This window comes from Dipodomys merriami, unplaced genomic scaffold (assembly GCF_024711535.1).
Source record: "Dipodomys merriami isolate MVZ:Mamm:240054 unplaced genomic scaffold, mDipMer1.0.p SCAF_17, whole genome shotgun sequence".
Classification (NCBI taxonomy): Eukaryota; Metazoa; Chordata; class Mammalia; order Rodentia; family Heteromyidae; genus Dipodomys; species Dipodomys merriami.
The window spans coordinates 23,672,392-23,692,540 of record NW_027203048.1 but is presented as its reverse complement, the minus strand read 5'-3'; positions in this window follow the sequence as shown (position 1 = coordinate 23,692,540).

The following is a 20,149-nucleotide window of genomic DNA, read 5'->3' as shown; positions in this document are numbered from 1 at the left end:
CTCTGTCTCCTTGTCCCCCATACCCATACATCATGGCTCCTGTCTCTTCTCTAGCATAACCATATGATTAATGTATCTTCCTCCTGCAGATCTTTAACTAATCTCCCTACAGTGTGATTTTCACATAGTTTTGACTTTATTTCCCTGTTTGAGGGCTCTTGAGTGGCATAAGAAATGAAGAGATTCAGAAGTCCAAGCTTTTTATCCTTCCCAACCTTTAATTCTCAGGGGGGACAGATTACACTGTATAATCTTGGGGAATTTACTTTGTTTTTCAGGCCTTGGCCTGAACACAAGGAAAAAAGAACCTAGACCCTAGGAGTGTTTCAAAGACCACCTGAGCACAATACAGGCATGCAGCAGGAACTGGATGCCAGCTACTATTATTCTATATGATGTGTTAACACTGTAGAATGGGATTTATATCAGATACTGTCTTGAAACTTTTTTGTTTAGTTGGTGGGAACAAGTCCCTGTATCATTAAATAGTCTTCAAAGTATTTTTAATGGTTGTAATATTTCATCTTAAGAGTTATTGCTAGGCAAAATTATACCTCTAATACTAGCTACTCAGGTGGCTGAAATCTGAGGATTGTAGTTTGAAGCCAGCTCAGGCAGGAAAGATCAAGAAACTCTCATCTCCATTTAACCACCAAAAAGCCAGAAATAGAGCTGTGACTCAAATGATAAAGCACCAGTCTTGTGCAAAAAGGCTGTAAGACAGTGTTCAGGCTTTGAGTTCAAGCCCCAGTTGTAGCACGTGCGTGCATGCACAGCGCCACCCACACACATGCACAGATATATAATCACTTTCAGAGGGATTACTTCCATAAACTATTCTTTTAACATAGGCTCCTAGCAGAGCGCCATAAGGGCAGAGGGGTGTAGCTGGCTTCTCTAGTGCTCCTGACCCTCTCTGCCCCACCCCCAGTCATCTGTTACCCTCTGCCTCCTTCTGTTTTCAGCTGGAATCAATTGCCCTACCTTTTGGTCCTTTTCTCCTGCCCCATAACATCAATCAACCCCCAGATACTACATGTGCCCAGTCCAGTATCCGCACTAGGAGGGGTGCCTGGAAAAAGAGATGTTGATCTGGCTTCAAGGGCTCTGCCCCCTTGCCTAGAGAGGCAAACTGTACTCAGACAAACAGAGAACCTGGATGGTGGTACCCAGAAAGGAAGAGGAGATGCTGGTTGACCTTAAGTTCCCTGGGAGCCCTGGGAAGGGAAGAGAGGGCTCCCACCAGGGAGCAAGTACATCATGGCTGACTGGGCACTGATTCCAGGAAGGAGTGACTGGTTGGAGGGTACAGTTGGACAAATGCACAGCTGTGAGCCCTGGGGGGGGTCACAGGCCTGCTGGGTCTGTGGAGCCTGCCAGATTGAGGGGCCCCAGCTCGGAACTAATGCCCCCAGTGGCTAGGGGCAATCATTTCGAAATGAAGGTAATGATCCAATTAGTGGTTATCCATCAAGTTCAGTTATCTTTCCTTGGGCTGGGGAGAGGAGAAGCTGAGTAAACACGTGCCTTGGACTGTGACATAAAACCAGTCCTCCTTAGGCTGGAAAATGAGTTCAAGATGTGGTGCTGAGCCACCTCTTGGGGCCTGCAAGTTAGTTCTGTGGCTTGGACTTTTGAGGGGCAGGGTCTCTGGGCCCAAAGCTCCCTCCCCCAACAGCACTGTTAGCTAATGCCTTGTCTAAGACCAAACTAAATCTCCAAGCTCCACAAATAATCATTGCATGCTACTAACTGCCAGACACTGGTATAGTGAACAAAGACAAAATCCGAGCTTATGTCTGGTGACATGAGGCCAGTGATCAGCAAGTTAAGTAAGTAAAATATATAGCACATCACATCCTGCAAAGTGCTGAGTGGGAAAATAAGCAAGGGAGGAAGGTGAGAAGAAAGAGAGTGCTGGGAGGCCTTTGGAAATGGCCCAGAGATGGTTTGTAGGAAAATGGACTCTTGGTCACACTTGGAGGAGATGGTGAATGAGTGAGGTAGCTTTCTGCAGACGGGAACTACAGGTGCAAAATGCCTTAGACAAGAGAGGGCCTGGCATCTGGCAGACACTCCACGGGAGTCAGAGTGGCTTGAGCAGAGGTCAGGCCACTCTGATGTGGCCTGACAGGACAGTGTGTTATCAGAGGGTACAAAGCCTTCCAGGTTGTTGCAATGGCTCTAACATTGGGAGTTGTTCCAGGTTTGTAAGTCCGGAATAACTTGATGTTAGAGTTTTAAAGCAATCACTTTGGCTGTTCCTCTACCATGTACACACATCATGAGGACAACAAAGTAAACCCTAAAGAATCTTCAGAGTGAAGACAAGTCAAGCTGAACAAGGCAGACAGGAAAGGTGCAAGTGGCATGAAGATAAATGGACCCTAGCTACACCATATTCCCCAGTCAAGAGAGACTTAGGCTGAGGTCATCTGAGAGGCCTGAAATGTATATGGAATAACATTACACAGGTATTCTCAAGAGACAGGGTATATAGGTATTTAGGACCAAGTGCCAGAGTAGGGAACACTTGGTAAATGGGGGTTTTCACTCTTGGGTAGCTCAACTCTGGAACAGAAACCCATTTATTCCCCCTCCACCTTCCCCCAGGAAAGGGTAGCAGCCATCCACTACAAGCCATCATTCCAAGGCATTCAGCCACTTGTGAAATCCCCCCTCCTCCCACCCCACTACCCCTGTCCCTTCTGCAGGCCCCAGAACTCTGCTAGCTTCATGCTTGGATCTGGTCTCTACCCTTCTCATGGTCAAACCCTTCACACACATATGCTCACACAGTGGAATGAGACATTACAGAGTTGTCTTGCTCTTATTATTTCCTACTTCGAATTGTACACTGTCACGTATGTGCCTCTAGCTCCTCAGCCATATGTTCACAGCTGTCTCGGGAAGCTGATTTGAAGGTCTCAGCCTGTGCCTCCCACTGCCTTGTCTTACCTGGCTTGGCCTGTTCTCTTTAATTCAGCCTGGCCCCTTTAGGGATTATACTTCGCAAGGACAAATGAGTGAGCCTCTTAGCTCCCTCTAGAAAGATCACAAGGTGGTATTACTAAAGCTAAGATATCCCTAGTCCTACCTTTTATAGCACCAACTCTCTTCTCTGCTCATACTCTTAGGAAGCCAGCCACCAGGGCCAACATGGAGGCCTGCCTGCTCCTGTAGCTGGACTCCAGGAGTTAAATCACAAGGCTCCCCATCTACACAAGTTTCCTACTGGGTTCGTTGCTTCTTCCTCCTGTTTCAGGCAAGCTCAAAATGACCTTAGATCATTGGGCTAGTTTCTCTTTTCATATCATCACCTTATGCTTGAGCCATATGCTCTTAATATAATATGTTTTATAGTATCCACTTTCTATTTCCTAAGGCCTCTTCTCCCTCTTTTCCATTTCTTCCTAAGAAAATCCACAATCAATGCTGGGTGCCAGTGACTCGAGCCTATAATCCTAGCTACTCAGGAGGCTGAGATCTGAGGATCATGGTTCAAAGCTAACCCCGGGCAGGAAAGGCCATGAGACTCTTATGTCCAATAAACCACTCACAAAACCAGAAATGGTGTGCTGTGGCTCAAGTGGTAGAGCACTAGCCTTGAGCTGAAGAGCTGAGGGACAGCACCCAGGCCCAGAGTTCAAGCCTCACAACTGAAAAAAAAAAAAAAAAAAGGAAAAAAATCCACAATCAGCTTTCAATCACAGCTCTGTCCATGGAATGCTAGGTGATTGAGCAAATGAGCTAACTCCCCTGCACCTTCCTACCAGATATCTGTAAGATGGAAAAAATGGCAAGTGCCTTAAAGTGAAGAGGGTAGAGAGAAGAAGTCAGGGAGAAGGATCCCCCTGACCCATAAGAAGTAAAGCCCCCAGCATTGTAGCCTGGAAAAGTTTAATTGTCAGTATCCATGATGACTGTTTATCAGTGGGTAGGAAATGCAGGATAACAGCAGGGAATTGAAGTGCATCCCCCCAGAAGGAGGTTGCCCACCCTTCCTTCCCTAGACTATTCAAAGATCACAAAGCACGTTACCTACATAGTCCTTTGGTCATCTCCATGACCTTCTGAGCTGAATAATTTGATTTCCATTTTACTCATTAACACTGAGGTTTAGTTAAGTGGACTGCACAGGATAAGACAAACGAGCAGAGTTTTGCACTCAGGGTTTCTGACTCCAAATCTTTACCCAATGCCAATTCCTTACCCTTCATACATAATAGGGAGTCGTTTGAACAAAATGCTGCTTTGACTGTGTATGTGGATAATTGTCGTCATCATCAGACCTTCTTTGATCTGCTGGACTTTATTTCTGAAAGTTGCTCCAGCCAGGACTTTAGGAAGAATACTCTACTATAGCTGTTCCTCATATCCTGTGAAAGAGGTCCCCCTGCTCTCTTGGAGACTATGAGACTTCTGAGGACTATGCAAATCCCCACAAAGGGCCCTTTTAACCATGGACCTGGGCAGCTGGCTATCAACAAGGAGGAAGCCTGCAGGACCTATGACTGGTCAGCTCTCACTTGTTGAGTTTCTGTCAGTGTGCAACCTCTGTGGAACCCAAGCATATTAAATTGCTTCAAGCAGTCTACAAGATAAAGACAATTGCAAAACCATAAAGGAATCGCATCTTCACAGCCATAAATAAATTTGGACTCTAATTCCATCAGGGCTTGTGGGTGAGAGCTAAGCTTGGAAGGGCAGTTTACAACACCCCAAATCTGAGATGGAAATGCCACCCCCATTTATTTACATCTTCTGATTGCCAGGTTGATGTGACAGATAATTCTGAACATTGGTCCTTCCAGATGATCCATATGTCTCCTCCCCCAACCTTTCTCTTCCTCATCTCTTTTCTTTTTTATTTTTTTTTTGGGGGGGGTCCGGACGTGGGGCCTGAACTCTGGGCCTGGGTGCTGTCCCTCAGCTCTTCAGCTCAAGGCTAGCACTCTACCACTTGAGCCACAACGCCACTTCCGGCTTTTTTCTTATGTGGTGCTGAGAAATCGAACCCAGGGCCTGAGCATGCAAGGCAAGTGCTCTACCACTGAGCCACCTTCCCAGCCCACCCCCCTCATTTCTTTTCTTGAACCACCTCTTTTTTTTTTCCTTCTCAAATCCCAGGTCCCACATTTTCCTCATTGTGCCATATTTTTTCCTCTGTAGTCTTGGTTTAAAAAAAATGGAAGGAGGGGAGCTCCAACTGCTAAAGAGAGATGGCAAATTCCATCCTCTGAGGTGGGGAGAGGAGGCACAGGAAGAGTGAACCTCCCCTACACCATGATTTGTTGCCCTGCCCCACAGCCATTCATCCAGAGCCTCTCTAGGGACATATAGCCTTTCCTTGCTTAAAATTTCAATTTAATTAAATCCACTAGGTGTGTTCTTGGATGTCAACCATGTCCTAGGGAACATAAGGCAGTCAGAACCATATGGAACCAAGGAATTTTAGAGGCAGACGGGCCTTCAGCATTCTTGAGTTAGTTCAACTCATTTTACAAATGAGGGACCCAAGGCTCAGAGAAGTGAAGTGATTTTTCTAAGATCATATGGCTAATTAATGACAGAGCCTAGTCTAGACTACAGAAACAGTGGGAAATGTTAACAATGTCTGCCAGGGTCTGCTTAGTCCGAGAAGTAACTTAGATACCTTTAAGAGTTACCCATAAGCAGGACAGTGCTGAATTAAACCAAAACAACAACAACACAACAACAACCATAAAACTGAAGCCAGAGCAGGAGGGAAGCCAGGCTGGCTGGCAAGCATGGGGGCATAGGGTACTGAAAGAGAACAGCAGTAAAGTTGGATGGCTTGCTTGACCTGAATTAGAAGGAAGGGTCTCACAGGCACACAAATACCTGAGCCAAGGCCTGAGACATAAAGTAAGCGTAGCCTGGCCATGGACAATCAGGAGAATCCACTTGGACAGGGGGAGTACTAAGTCTCAATAGCTGATGGGGCTACATTACCCCATCACCTCATTTAATGCTGAAGGGTGAGCTAAGGGTTTGAAACAGTCCTGAATAAAAAGCAATAAATGAAGCTAGGTACCTGTGGCTCATGCCTGTCATCTTAGCTACTCAGGGGGCAGAAAGGTCTATGAAACTCATCTCCAATTAACCACAATAGAGCTGGAAGCTGTGGCTTCCATGGTAGAACACCAGCCTTGAGTGAAAAGCTAAAGGGACTGTACCCAGGCCCTAGTACTGGCAAATACACATACACTCACACACACACACACACACACACACACACACACACACACACACACACACACACACACACACACTAACAAATGCATGGATGCTTTTGAGTTTGGTTTCACACACTGTAGTCTGGGAGACACTGGCAAATACACATACACTCACACACACACACACACACACACACACACACACACACACACACACACACACACTAACAAATGCATGGATGCTTTTGAGTTTGGTTTCACACACTGTAGTCTGGGAGACACCAGAACAGCCTGACTTACCTAAGATGCACTGAATCAAAATCTACTTAGTAACTAAACCCCCATGTGACTTGCAGTGACATTTGAGAAGTCCAGCTTTCAGAAACCTGACCTAAGGTGAGCACCATACCTGGTCGTTCCAGAGTCATCTCCTGGTGCTATTTATTTACTTTTGCCTAACCAAAAATGATCTCTTGGTAACCATTATTATACTACTGAGAAATTCTTGCAAAGTGAAAATAACGAATTGTTTTCTAAATAGGATAACGTACTCAGGAATATTTAGGTCTGTCAAGTCAGTAATGATCACAATTAGATTCTTTGCACACAATTAAATGCTTGTTCATATCTATCTCGCCACTCTCTTGTTAAGTTTTGGAACCTATGGGCTTTTCTACCAATGATCAATCTTTTTTTCTAACACCCTGAGAAACTCTTGAACAGTGGTATCTAATGGATAAAAAATAAGACAGGCCATGGTGGGTCTTACCGTAACAGCGGCACCTGCCTGGCCAAGAGCCACTTCATGCAAGAGTGGTTAGAGCTCAGCAGGGGAAATTGCCACATGCCTCAGATCTTCAAAAAAGCAGTTGGTCTGGATGTTAACTCACTTGAGTTGGAGTCAATTCCTCCTCTCCAGGTAACGTGTGAGGTCCTGGTGTTGCCCAAAGCCAGGCGGTAGGGCAGAGCCAGGAATGACTTTTCCCATAGAAAAACTTGGAGCTGGAAATAAGTTGATTTGAAGAAAATAATAAATTATTTGAATGTGTGTCTTTGGGTGTATAGTCCAATATGAATACTTGATGTGTTTCTTTTTTAAATATTTTTATGAAGTAGTTGTACAAAGGGGTTGTATAAAAGGGTCTCCATTCCAGAAATAAGGTTATGAGTATAATGCATCTTGATCAATGTCATTCCTTCCAGCATTTGCCCCTACCTTTCCCTATTTCAACACTGACCTCAAATTACATAGTTCAATTGTTACATAATGTACATTGAATATAATGACTGCAATTCCTCATCCTTCCTCCCTCCATTTGTTTGCCACTTTGATGCATTAAAAAAAAACAAATTCCCAAGACCACTACTATTTGGAGGATGGATACGCATGCGTGTGTGCTGGAGGGAAACCACCGCAAAACTGGAACTTCCAGCCCTTCCGCATGAGTCCGAGATTTGCATAAAGCACAGGGTTCCTCCTCCTGCCAAACCATAAAATATGCAGGTAGCATAGGTCATGGCTTCCTCTCTCCTTGGCCACCTTGAGGTGCTTGGGCAGATTTACAAAGACAGCAACTCCTCCTAGGTCTGGTTGGCTGCAACTGACACTCTTCGGTCTTCTGAATTCTGCTTCTCAGGGAAGAAGGCCCCTAGGGCATCCCGGTCTCTGTCTCTGTCTGTCTTTTCTTTATGTGTCTGTTTGTGTCTTTCTGTGTGTGTGTGTGTGTGTGTGTGTGTGTGTGTCTGTGTCTGTGTCTATGTGTGTGTGTGTGTGTGTGTGTGTGTGTGTGTGTGTCTATGTGTGTGTGGCTGTCTGTATTCCTTTCTCTTCCCCAACCACGCTGGCCATCTACATACCACATGCCCCATTTGCCCTCTCCTCTTCCCCTCTGTCTCCTTCAGAGCTCTGGGTCCTACAGTATCTTCCCCACTCAAAGGGACCTTGCAGGGAGGAACTGCCCTACAACAATAGGAACTTGTTGGGAGCCTTCTTGCTTTATTTTACCTTTAAAAAAATAGTGATTTTTAGTGGGGCGCCAGTGGCTTATGCCTATAATCCTAGCTACTCAGGAGGCTGAGATCTGAGGATCACGGTTCAAAGCCAGCCTGGGCAGGAAAGTCTGGGAGACTCTTATCTGCAATAAACCACTAGAAAAGCAGAAGTAGCACTCACGTGGTAGAGTGCTTGCCTTGAGCTGAAGAGCTCAAGGACGGCACCCAGGCCCAGAGTTCAAGCCCTCTGACCAACCCCACCGTAAAAAATCGTGATTGAATTCAGATACCATAAAACCCATCCTTGTAAATTATTCAGTATTTTCCTGTATTCACAAGGTTGTTCCACTATGATCCAATTCCAGAACATTTTTATCCTCCTCCAAAAAGAAGTCCCACATCTATTAGAAGTCACTCCTCAGCCTCACCCCTCTCTCACCCCAGCCCTGACTTCCACAACTGTTTTCTGTCTCTATGGCTTTGCCTATCCTGGACATTTCATATAAGTAGAATCATATGAAATCTGACCCTCTGTGGCTGTTTCTTTTCTCTTTTCTCTGGCCACAAGCAGATTTGTCTCACAAAAACATTTTTTTAATGAAAGTCTTAGAAGTTGCTAGTCTAGGAGGGATGGTAATGATCCCCAGCACAAATTCTCCTGGAAAAGGCTATTGGTTGTCCTTCTCTTGAATGTTCCATGAGCAGTTGCTCCAGGGCTTATTCCTCTGTGAGCCTCAGCCTTGGTGAAAGGACCATGTCACACTCGAGAACATGTATCCATTAAAGCTGGTGATCCATCCCTGGGCTGGGAGTGCAGAGCAAAGGCTGGCTACAGCCACAGAAATTAGTTTTGTTCCAATCATATCCCACCTGGCTATGACATTTTACAAGCAGTAGTTGCATGGCCTTTAAGAGTCTCCAAAATACCTCCTCAATTGCTATACATAATTGAGAAAAGAAAGGCTTGACCAAAGCCAGGCAGGTGGAAGGTAGTAAAGTCAGGGTTCAAGCTGAGGGTTCCTACTCCCAGAGCTTTCCCTACTTTTTGATTACAGCTCTCCCTCTAGTCTTCTCCCCTCAAACTTCTCCTTCCAGAAAACCATCTGGGGGAAACAGGGTCAGAGGCAGATTTTCCTTCTCTCCCACTAAGATTCTCTCCTTTCACCTCCTAAGGTTCTGCCCCTATAGTTTGCTAACATTTATACCTACTGGTTCCCAACCTTCTGAATGTATACTTGATAAAGATCCATTGTGATTGATATACCTCCCCTCCCCCAAATCCCTGTGCTGAAGCCTAATTGCCAGTGTGATAGTATTTAGATGGTACTTTGGGAAGTAATGAGGATTAAATAAGGTTGTAAGGGCAGATGTCTCATAATGGAATTAGTTGCCTTATAATAAGAGAAAGGAATCACTCATTGAAAAAAGACCATGAGGACATATAACCAGGAAATCAGCTTTCTTCAAGTTGTGAAGACAGATCTCACTGGGATCCAAATCATCCAGCACCTTGATCTCTAAGACTCCCTAGCCTCCAGAACTATGAGAAATAAATCTCTGTTGTCCAGTCTACAGTTGTGGCAGCCTTAGCAGACAAAGACAGTAATGTTGAGAAAATTATTGAGCTACTTGTCCCTATAGTTTTTAAAAGAAGGATAATATTAGTACCCGCATTTTAAGGCTGTTGAGAAAAACGAATGAAATGTGCAAAGAACTTAGCATAACAGTACAAACATTCAGTGTTTGTTTTTTTTAATTACTGTATATATTTTTTCATTTTCCATGTTGTTAGTAAACTATTCTGTGTGTAAATCCCATACCTTGCTTAAAAGAGATGTTCAAAAATATTGCCAGAATAAAGAAAATAGTGAAGAAAAGTAAAAACAAAAAAAGGAAAAAGAAAGGGAAGGACAATGGGAGGGAAGGAGGGAAAGAAGGAGTGAAAGATAGAGAAAGAAAGGGAAGAGAAGGAAGGAGGAAGGAAGGAAGGAAGGAAGGAAGGAAGGAAGGAAGGAAGGAAAGAAGGAGGAGGGAAATAGAGAGAGAGAGAGAGGAAGGGAAGGAAGATTTCAAAGTATCTTCTAAAGATTGATCTACTGTCAAGTTTTCTTTTCCCCTTAAAATACCTTCATATACACACCATGATAAAATACCAGCCGTGCATAAACAATGAACTGAAATTCACATGAGGTTGCAGATGGAAAGGTGAGGAGGACATCTTCACTTTTGGTCAACCTTGTGCTAGAGTTGGAAAATCAGTCCTCACCCTTTTACAACTCATTCTGAGATACTAAACAAATAAATAAGTAAACCTGCAGCCAGTATTGATTCCATCAATCGCAATTTTATTACATTCTCTCTTCAGCATCCTCAGAGCCTGGCTTTTTTCACTCTCTGAATTGACTGGGTAGCAAGTTCTCTGCCTAGTCTTTTTTTTTCTATATCTCTGATCTTCATAATCAAGTCTGGTTTCCTAGTCATAAAATTCACAGCATTTTCAATGTCAGAAACTTTGAAATTACTGCAAAAGAAAGTAGGAAAAACAACTTACAGGTGTACAGTGATCCCTCACCTAGGTGGGAGTTATGTTGCAGACACCCTTTTGATAGGTGAAAATCCACGAAGTAGCAGCATTAGATAGTCGTCCCTTACTGTAGCTACTTCGAGGATTTTTATCTATCATAGGAGTCTCTGGAGTCTCCCGCCATAGGTGAGGAATCACTACACTAAAAAAATAAACAAAAGTGATACAATGAAGCCACAATAAGTGAACTGTGATATAGCAAGGGAGGACTGTAGGTAGAAACTTCTTGAAAAGAGTCCCAGAAGTACAATAGACAGGAGACTTGCCAAGTGGGACTACACCAAAATAAAAAGTTTTGCCAGGCACTGGTGGTTACACCTATAATCCTAGCTACTCAGGAGGCTGAGATCTGAGGATCGTGGTTCAAAAGTAGCCCATGCAGGAAAGTCAGTGAGACTCTTATCTCCAATGAGCCACCAGAAAACCAGAAGTGGTGCTGTGGCTCAAGTGGTAGAGTGCTTGCCTTGAGCTGAAGAGCTCAGAGACAGTGCCCAGGCCAGAGTTCAAACCCCACGACCAACAAAAAAAGAAAAATAAGATATGGAAACAAGAGATCTCTCTTTTTTAATTTTAATTTTTTGATGATTCTGTCTTCTTTCTTTATGCATGGTATAGTCAAGTGCACATCTTTAGGGGAGGGTACAGAACTTGAGGGAAAGGGTGAGAAATGCGGCAGTGGAGCTCACTGGATGCAGACGAAAGTGAACTATACAACTCAAGGGTGGAGGCTGGCGGGAGGGACTAGGAGAGAGAGGGAACAGATGACACTGTACGAAAGGAAATGTACTCATTACCTGATCCATGTAATTGTACTTCCTCTGTACACCATCTTTATAATAATAATAAAGTAAATTATTAAAAATTCACAGCATTCCCTTACACTAGTATTAGGACTGATTTGTGTCCTAAATTCTTTCCAACTTGTCCCTCCTCATGTCACAAAAGCTTCTCAGTGTCTAATAAGGGTATGCGTTGGGGGATGGGAAGGTGACAAGGAGAGGACTGAGATTCCAGAAAACTAGAGCATTCTTTCTCTTGACTATTCCTACACTTTCTTTAGTTCCTAGTTTCCAACACAGCAGCCAGAGACAGGAGTGGATAACATCCCTATACTAGACAAATCCAGCCCCGGGCCTGCCACACCCTCCATGCTAGAAGACACAGATGTTATAAATAGTAATGTTTTAGACTAAATGACCTATCCTTTCCCTTTCTCTGGACTTGGAAGATGGATCAAGGGTAGCCCATCCAAAAGATGAACTGTCCAGTAGATTCTCTTTCTAAGGCATTTGAACCAAGAAATCCCAAGTGAAGAATATAAGATGAGGATGGAAAGTTTGTGGTATAAAATGAGACAAAGTTGGGCGCTGGTGGCTCATGCCTGTAATCCTAGCTACTCAGGAGGCTGAGATCTGAGGATCACGGTTCAAAGGCAGCCCGGGCAGGAAAGTTCATGAAACACTTATCTCTAATAAACACCCCCCTCCCCCCGCCAGAAAACTGGAAGTGGTACTGTGGCTCAAGTGGTAGAGCACTAGCCTTGAGCTGAAGAGCTGAGGGACAGTGCTCAGGCCCAGAGTTCAAGACCCTTGACCGACAAAAGAGTAAAAAATAAAATAAAATGAGACAAGAGAAGCCATGTTAATCTAAGCCAAAACTATACAAGAACAAGCGGAGATTGGAAGGGACCTATAAGAAGAAGCAGGAGTATACTGATAAAAACAGATTAGGCTACCCATGGAAGAGAACCCTGCATCAGCTTCCTTGGTTCTAGACCACATTTTAGATCCAGGCTATGAGGGTCCTTAATATAAGTCCTCTTTTAACCCAGGATAACTTGAGCTAACACTGTTTTTTACAATCACCAGACCTTAAGTATCACTTTCCTGACTTACAGGCTTCTCCTGAAATTGAGAGCAAGATCTCATGATCTCCTCCAGACCAGAAACTGTCACAGGGGCAAGTTCAACTCAGTTCAATGTACTGAACTTGCAGCCTGAGATCTAAGTTAATCCAACAAGTATTGAAGAGGTGTAAGAAAGCTCTTGACTTCAAGAAGCTTATGATCTAAAGAGCATGAGAGAACACAGGAAGCACACAGAACTAAATCAACATGTAATGCAATAGATGCGGGAGCCATATAGGGCTAACCCAATGCTTTAAAATTTGAGGGAAAGGTATGATCGGAATTTGTCTCTCCTCCTCAAATTTACATGTTGAATCTTAATTGCCAATATGACAGTATTGAGGTAGGGTCGTTAGGGGATGATTAAGTCATAAGGGCAGAGTTCTTAAGAAAGAAATCAATGTCATTCTAAAAGAGGTAGGAGGAAGCTGTTTGCCCCTGCCCAGTGTGGGTACACAGCCCCCAGGTGCAACCAATGGAGAAGACAGAATCTCTCCAGACACTGAATTTGCCAACAACTTGATCCCAGTCTCCAAAACCTGAGAAATAAATTTCTATTATTTTACACCACCCATTCTAAGGTATTTTGGTACAGTATCTGAAAGGACTATGACAGGAACCTTGTGGTCTATGAGTATTCAGGATTCAAGAAAGTCTATTCAACTTCAGTGGGGATGCAGAGGTGAGATGGATATATAAAAAATACAATGGTCATTCTGGCAGAATTTGAGAGCTGATGGGCTGTGAGGGGTAAGGATGGTACTGAGGATGATAATGTGCAGCATCGGTGTACATTAATAGGTGGGAGGAGAAGAGAGGCGAGAACACAATGGACCAATCAAGTTATTGTCACCATGCTCATACCCAGAGCAGACAAGAAAGGTCCTTCACGTAGTCACCCACTCCTGTAGGAATAGCATCACTATTTGCACAAGCAAAAGGAGAGGTCAAGTTCCAAGTAACTTTAAGGTACACAGAGCCATGCACTCAATAAACATGTACTCATTAAATTGAAAATAGATACCCCTTGGATGGCAAAGGCATGCAAAGTTAGGTGGGGCTTGTCTCCAGGGGACATATTTTTTTCTTCTAAGATTTTTCACTTTCCTCATTACTCAATACACACTTTCTTCTCCCTCTGCCCTGAGCTGTAGGAGACCCAGGTATCCCTACTGCTGCTCAGCTGGGGCTCTGGCTAGCAGCTGATTAGTCCCTAAACCCTGCCTCTTAGTCCTGCAGCATTCTCTACTTCACATGCCTAAAAACATGCTTTACCCAGCAAGGAAAACATGTGAGATTGAGTTCCCAAGTCATGTTTCATGTTTACAACGGTCTTCTCATCAGCGTTAGTTGGATTAAATTTAGTGATTACAAAGATTTTTGTTTTTTATCAATAATACCCTTGATCTTGAAAACAAGAGCAATTTAAACAGACCCAGATGCCCTAAACTTCACCACATGTTTGTTGTAGGGTTTTTTTTTAATCGCATTGTATTTGAGGCTGTCCTTTAACTCAATTAAATATGAACAGTATTCGTATGGCCATGTTTCCTAGCTTCTCACACTAAACTTTTGCTGTTTTGAGTTATTCGATGGCAGGACTTTGGGGGGAAATGTTTTAACGTTAATTGTGATGTTATCCCCACTCGTGCCACACAGGTATGCTGCCCCAGCAAAGCCCATGAGGAAGCCAGAACGGCATCTGGGGGAAATGACTCTGAACCTGCAAAGTCATTAGGTTTTAAATCACTGCTGCTCGCTTATTTCTTTTCAGAAACAGATCTCTCCCCCGCTCCTCCCACTTAAAAAAGTTGATCATTTAGTGGGATGAGTGGGTTTAGGAGAGATGGGGCAGAATAATGAAAGCAGGTAATACTGATCAAGATGCATTACATTCATAAAACGGCATGTTAAATTGAAGCCACGTGCATAGCTATTTAGAGAAATAAAACTGATTTTAAATTTTTTTTTGATTGCCAGGTGCTAGTATAATCTTAGTTGCTCACGAGACTGTGATCTGAGGATTGCAGTTCGAAGCTAGTCTTCCAGGAAAGTCATGAGACTCTTATCTCCAATTAACCACCAAAAAAAAAAAAAAAAAGCCAGAGGTAGATCTGTAGCTCAAGTGATAAGAGTTTTAGCCTTGAGTGGAAAGCTAAGGGAATAGCGCCCAGCCCTTGAGTTCAAGCCCCAGTATTGGCATCAGAAAAAAAGAGAGAGAGAGAGAGTTAAGTCCTCAGGTCTCTACCCTCCTGAATAATTATTCCATTCATGGATGAATGGTTATCTTGAGTGTGGGTGTGTGAAAAGCAATTTTAACTCTGTTTCTTGGACGTACCGGTCTTGTGTTGTATTGGGAATTAGCAGAGTATCCACTGGAAAGAAGGCTTTCATCAGATACAGACCCTCAACCTTATACCTCTCACTCCGTCTTCTGAACTATGAGCTGAATAACATTTTATTCTCTGTAAATTATTCAGCCTGGGGCATTCAGTTATAGCAACAGAAAATGGATGAACAAGACACTCAGTGGGCAAGACAGGCCTGGCCTTGTGGATGCTTCACATTTACTATTTCCAGCTTAGCTTTTCTTCACAAAGTACTCTATTCTGAAATTAAAAAGTAATTCTCACTAATGATTCTGTTATGACTTTGTTATGGTCCCAGTGGAGACACACAATGGGGCAGTCATTCATAGAAAAGCTATGATTTCCACAGAGCTTAACTTACCAATCCATGTCTTATTTCTTCCCTCCTCCTGCTTGCTCTGTGCCATGTCCAGCGCCTGCTCACATCTCCTCATTGTCACATACTTGGGGACATTCTCAGGGGCTTGGAGAACCAAGGAGAAAAGGCTGGGTTTCAGTGCTCATCCCGAAGCAGGGGTGCACAGGACAGAACTTGGCTATTCCAGGACACCCAGAGGCAGGTCTGATCTTAGGCCTCCAGGGCTGATCAGACAGGGAACAGCTGAGGATACTCAAGGAATCTAGCTCACCTTCCCAGCCCTAGCACCAGAGACTGACCAAGCAGAAGAGGGCAAGGCTGCTCAGCTTGCCCCTGAGGTCTGTCTCCCACCCCACCCCACCCCCCCACTTAAAAGGTTTGCGGCTCTCTTATCTATGTTTTACCTATATACCCAGTGAGGTCCAGCCCTTTTAACTTGCAGCATTTCTGACACTGGAAATACTGACACTGGAAATGTAGCTGTGGCTCAAGTGATAGAGAGCTAGCTAGTGAGCACAAAAGTTCAGGGACTCCAGTACTGGCACAAAAGAAATAATATATTTTTAATTGATCATTCAGTTACATGGTTATCACTGCAATTATCAACAACTCTCTCTGCCAGTGCCATTCAACCTTGACTTATTAAGTGTCTACTGACTTTCTGTAAACATTTCCTCAATCTCTAAATCAAAGTGAGTTCAGCGACTTTGGTCATGCCACAGTGCATTCTAGAGGTGGGGAGGATGGGAGTGAGCAAGGAAGTGAAAGAAGGCATAAAACACTAATATCTCAGGCTCTGTGTTTAAAGAGAAGGCCATGAACCGAATCCTAACTTATCGAACATTTCACTTCACTTACATTTACATTTTCTCATCTGCAAAATAAGCACGTACCTGACCCCTGGGGAGAAAAAACCGTCTGCATATGTTAGGAAATAACACTTTTCCCTGCAGCCTAAAGAATGGACTGGAATAGGCAGAAGCCAGTATAGCACATTTGTAATCCTTGCTACTCAAGAGGCTGAGATCTGAGGATCACAGTTCTAAGCCAGCGCAGGCAGGAAAGTTCACGAGACTCTTCTCTATCCAAGTAATCACCAAAAAAACCAGAAGTAGAGCTGTGGCTTAAGTGACAGAGTGTTAGCTTTCAGCAGAAAGGCTCAGAGACAGAGACTAGCCCCTGAGTTCAAGTCCCAGGACTGGCATGCACACGTGCAAACACACACACACACACACACACACACACACACACACACACACACAGAATGGACCTGGACAGTCTGTTGCTGCCTCCAGTTTGTGGAAGCTGGTGTCTCCAAAAGTAGAGGTTCTTTCACAACCCCCTCCCCACAGGTCTAACAGATGGAGGGAGGTCTGAGGACTTCTGGCCAGAGCTACCAAGGTCTAAATCTTTAGGAATCCTCTTGGAGGGAGATGGAAATTTTGGCCACTGCCTGGAGAATAACCAGACATTGAGGAGGAAAGCCAGCAAGGGATCCTCAGCATCATTCCAATCATTTTGGATAGGAAGAAATAAATGTCTCCTTCGGCCCTGTCTGGGATGAGACGAGGAAGAAAGTCCCTGACCTCTTGAAGCCAACCTGTTTTTCACTCTTATTTTCTTTTTGGAGCCCTCTATTAAGCTTTTCAGGAGACTTTAGCTGGGTGCTAGTACCTATAATCCTAGTTATTCAAGCGGCTGAGATCTGAGTAATTGTGGTTCAAATCTAACTCTGGCAGGAAAATCCATGAGACTCTTATCTCCATTTAACCACCAAAAAGCCAGAAGTGAAGGTATGGTCAAGTGGTAGAGTGCCATTCTGAGAAAAAAAAATATTAAGAGATAGTGCCCAGGCCCTGAGATCAAGTCCCAGTATAGGTCACACACACACACACACACACACACACACACACACACACACACACACACACACACACACACACACACACACACACACACACACACACACACACACACAATTTCCTGAAGACCTTGGAGAAACTCCAGCCCCTGTAGCTGAACTAAGAAAAATTAAGAGAAAGGAGTGGTGCCCAGTTGGGCTGGCGCACTTGAAAAAGCAGCCCCCAGGTGCTGAGTCCAGAAATATCCAGCACAAACCAGAGGAGGTGATCCCCAAGTATGCCAACCCATGCTCGTGGAACATGGTCACTGGGTCCTAGTTGTTGCTCCCACCCTTGGAATCTCCTTCCAGAACTGCATCTACTTGAAGTGTTATTTTATCACAAGGGGCAAAGTTCTGTCACAGTCCTCCAAGTATGAAACCCCAGATACCCTAGGACCGCATGTCTCAATGCACTAACACTGAGTGATTTCCAGCAGCCGTGATAGGTTGCACAGAGCCGTCTACATGTTCTCTCAAGGCACTGGATGACATATTAGTCATGATGCCACCTGCAGCCTGGGAAAGTACCTCTCTAACTTACCCGGTTAGAGGCTGACCCCACTATCTAAGATTTGGCTCCAATCAAAAAACACAGAGCCCCAGGACTGCCTTTTATGATGCAAAGAGCTGGATAATCTGGAATGGACTAAAGCCTGTACAAACCCTGTACTAGAAATTCTTTCATGTTGGGGCCAAGTACCTCATTAAATGTCAAAAGGCCACTTAAAGATCAGAATATCCACCTTGGCCATCTGGGTTTGTAATCTATGTGCTGTACCAAGCACAGTAAAAGGGAGTTCGTCATTCCAGGCATCTTGCTTCTAATGCTTTAGATTCAAATTGTATTAGCAGGAGCTAGCAGGTTTGTTTTGTTTCTTGGGTTTTTTTTTTTTTGGTGTTTGTTTTCTGTTTTTACAATTTAATATATGCCAAGCATAGATTAGCTCATAAAATCCACAATAAACCTATGCATTTGATCTTATTTGTCTCATTTGGAAAAGGAAATTGGGAATTAAGAGAAAGTGACCCACCAAAATAAAAAAGCAAGTGAGAGTGATAGGTAAATCCAGTGCATGCCTAGCCTCTTCACCTGTGAACCATGCTCTGCAGTGGCTGGCATAGTTGAGCTTCTTCTGCTTAATAATCTAGATCCTATCAGTGGCTGAGCAAGTAAACATAACTTGGTAAGGAGAGGGGTTATATGTACTAAATGATTTCTAGAAGAGCAATCAGAATTCAGTGAAGGGTGTACCCCTACAAGAAGGAAGGTGAACAGTTTGGGGGCTCAGCCCCAGGATTTGTAAATCTTTTCTTCAGGGCCCTAGATAATTCTCATCTTAAGTGATTCAAATTTACAAAAATTCCTAGAATAAAAGGTTGATAAACCCAGTGTGGTCAGGTGTGCGTATATCCTAGACCACTCAACTTTAGCCAGGCACAGGAGCAGATGCAAGAATTCTGAGATGGATATATTCTAGTTCTGACCCTGAGTACCACATCTCGGGTTCTTGCTCAGGGAGAAAGTTACCTAGGGATTGGTGTTGCTGCCATCTGAGTCTTCTGGGACTGTGGTCAGCATACTTCCATGTGGCCTCTCCATGTGGTTTGGACTTCCTCATACTATGGTAGCCCTGGAGTCATCAAATTTCTTCAACAATGGTCAAAGCTCCAAAAATGAGTGACTCAAGAAAATCAAGCCAAAGCTGAGCAGCCTTTTCTGACCAAGTCTCTGCAGTCATGCAGTGACATTTTCTACTGTACTGCATGGTCATCAATAAGGTTGGCCTGGATTCAAAGATGAGAGACGTCCACCTCCCACTTCCCAGTGGTCTGGTGGTGAGCAGATCAAAGATGTTGACCAATGTGTTTTTAAATTGATATAAGCCCCTAAGTAGCAGATTAAAAAATGAGGCTTAGAAAGGGTAATTTAAAAATAATAATAAATTTAATTAAAAAATAAAAATTTTAAGTGAAAGAAAGAAAAAGTAAACTTGTCCAATCAAGGTCATGCAATTGACAAGAAAACATCAGCATCAGAAGTTATCCCTGCTCCCTGTGTAGGATTCATTCATTTGGGGATATCTTCTAGGTGATAAACAAGAAGTATCTATGGGCAATTGGCAGCAGGCCAAAAAAGAAGAAGAGAAGGGGCCAAATAATCTCTCTGGACCCTTCGTACTCTAAGACTTCTGAGTTTCTGTGGGTTCCTTGGACTCCTCTGACCATTTTACACTCTGAGCACAGTTTGGCAGGTGCCTACTTTATCAACCCTGCGAAATGACTCTCCTCTTGATGGTTAGGAAACAAATACCATAAGGATATCATTTTCAGCTGGGTGCTGGTGGCTCACGCCTGTAATCCTAGCTACTCAGGAGGCTGAGATCTAAAGTTTGAAGTTCCAAGCCAGCCCAGGCAGGCAAGTGCATGAGATGCCTATCTCCAATTAACTAGCAGAAAACTAGAAGTGGCACTGTGTGTCAAAGTGGCAGAGCACTAGCCTTAAGCCAAAGAGTTCAGAGACAGCGCCAGGCCCAGAGTTCAAACCCCACAATCAAAAAAAAAAAAAAGAATTTCATTTTCAGGTATGTGTTATATTAATCAGATTATAGAGAAAAGATCTGTCAGGGAACAAGCTCTATAATCAAGTACAAGGGCTAAGCTTGAGGCTAGATCTAGGAATTAATGGTAAACTAAGAACTGGGAACTGGACTAGAGCCTGGGGGCCAGGGGATAGGGCAGGGGCCTGGAGCTGATGTTAGGAGTGGGACCTAGGCTAGGAGGTTGGAAGCTGGATCTAGGAGTAGAGATCTTTGCCTTACTATCCAGTATGATCTGAT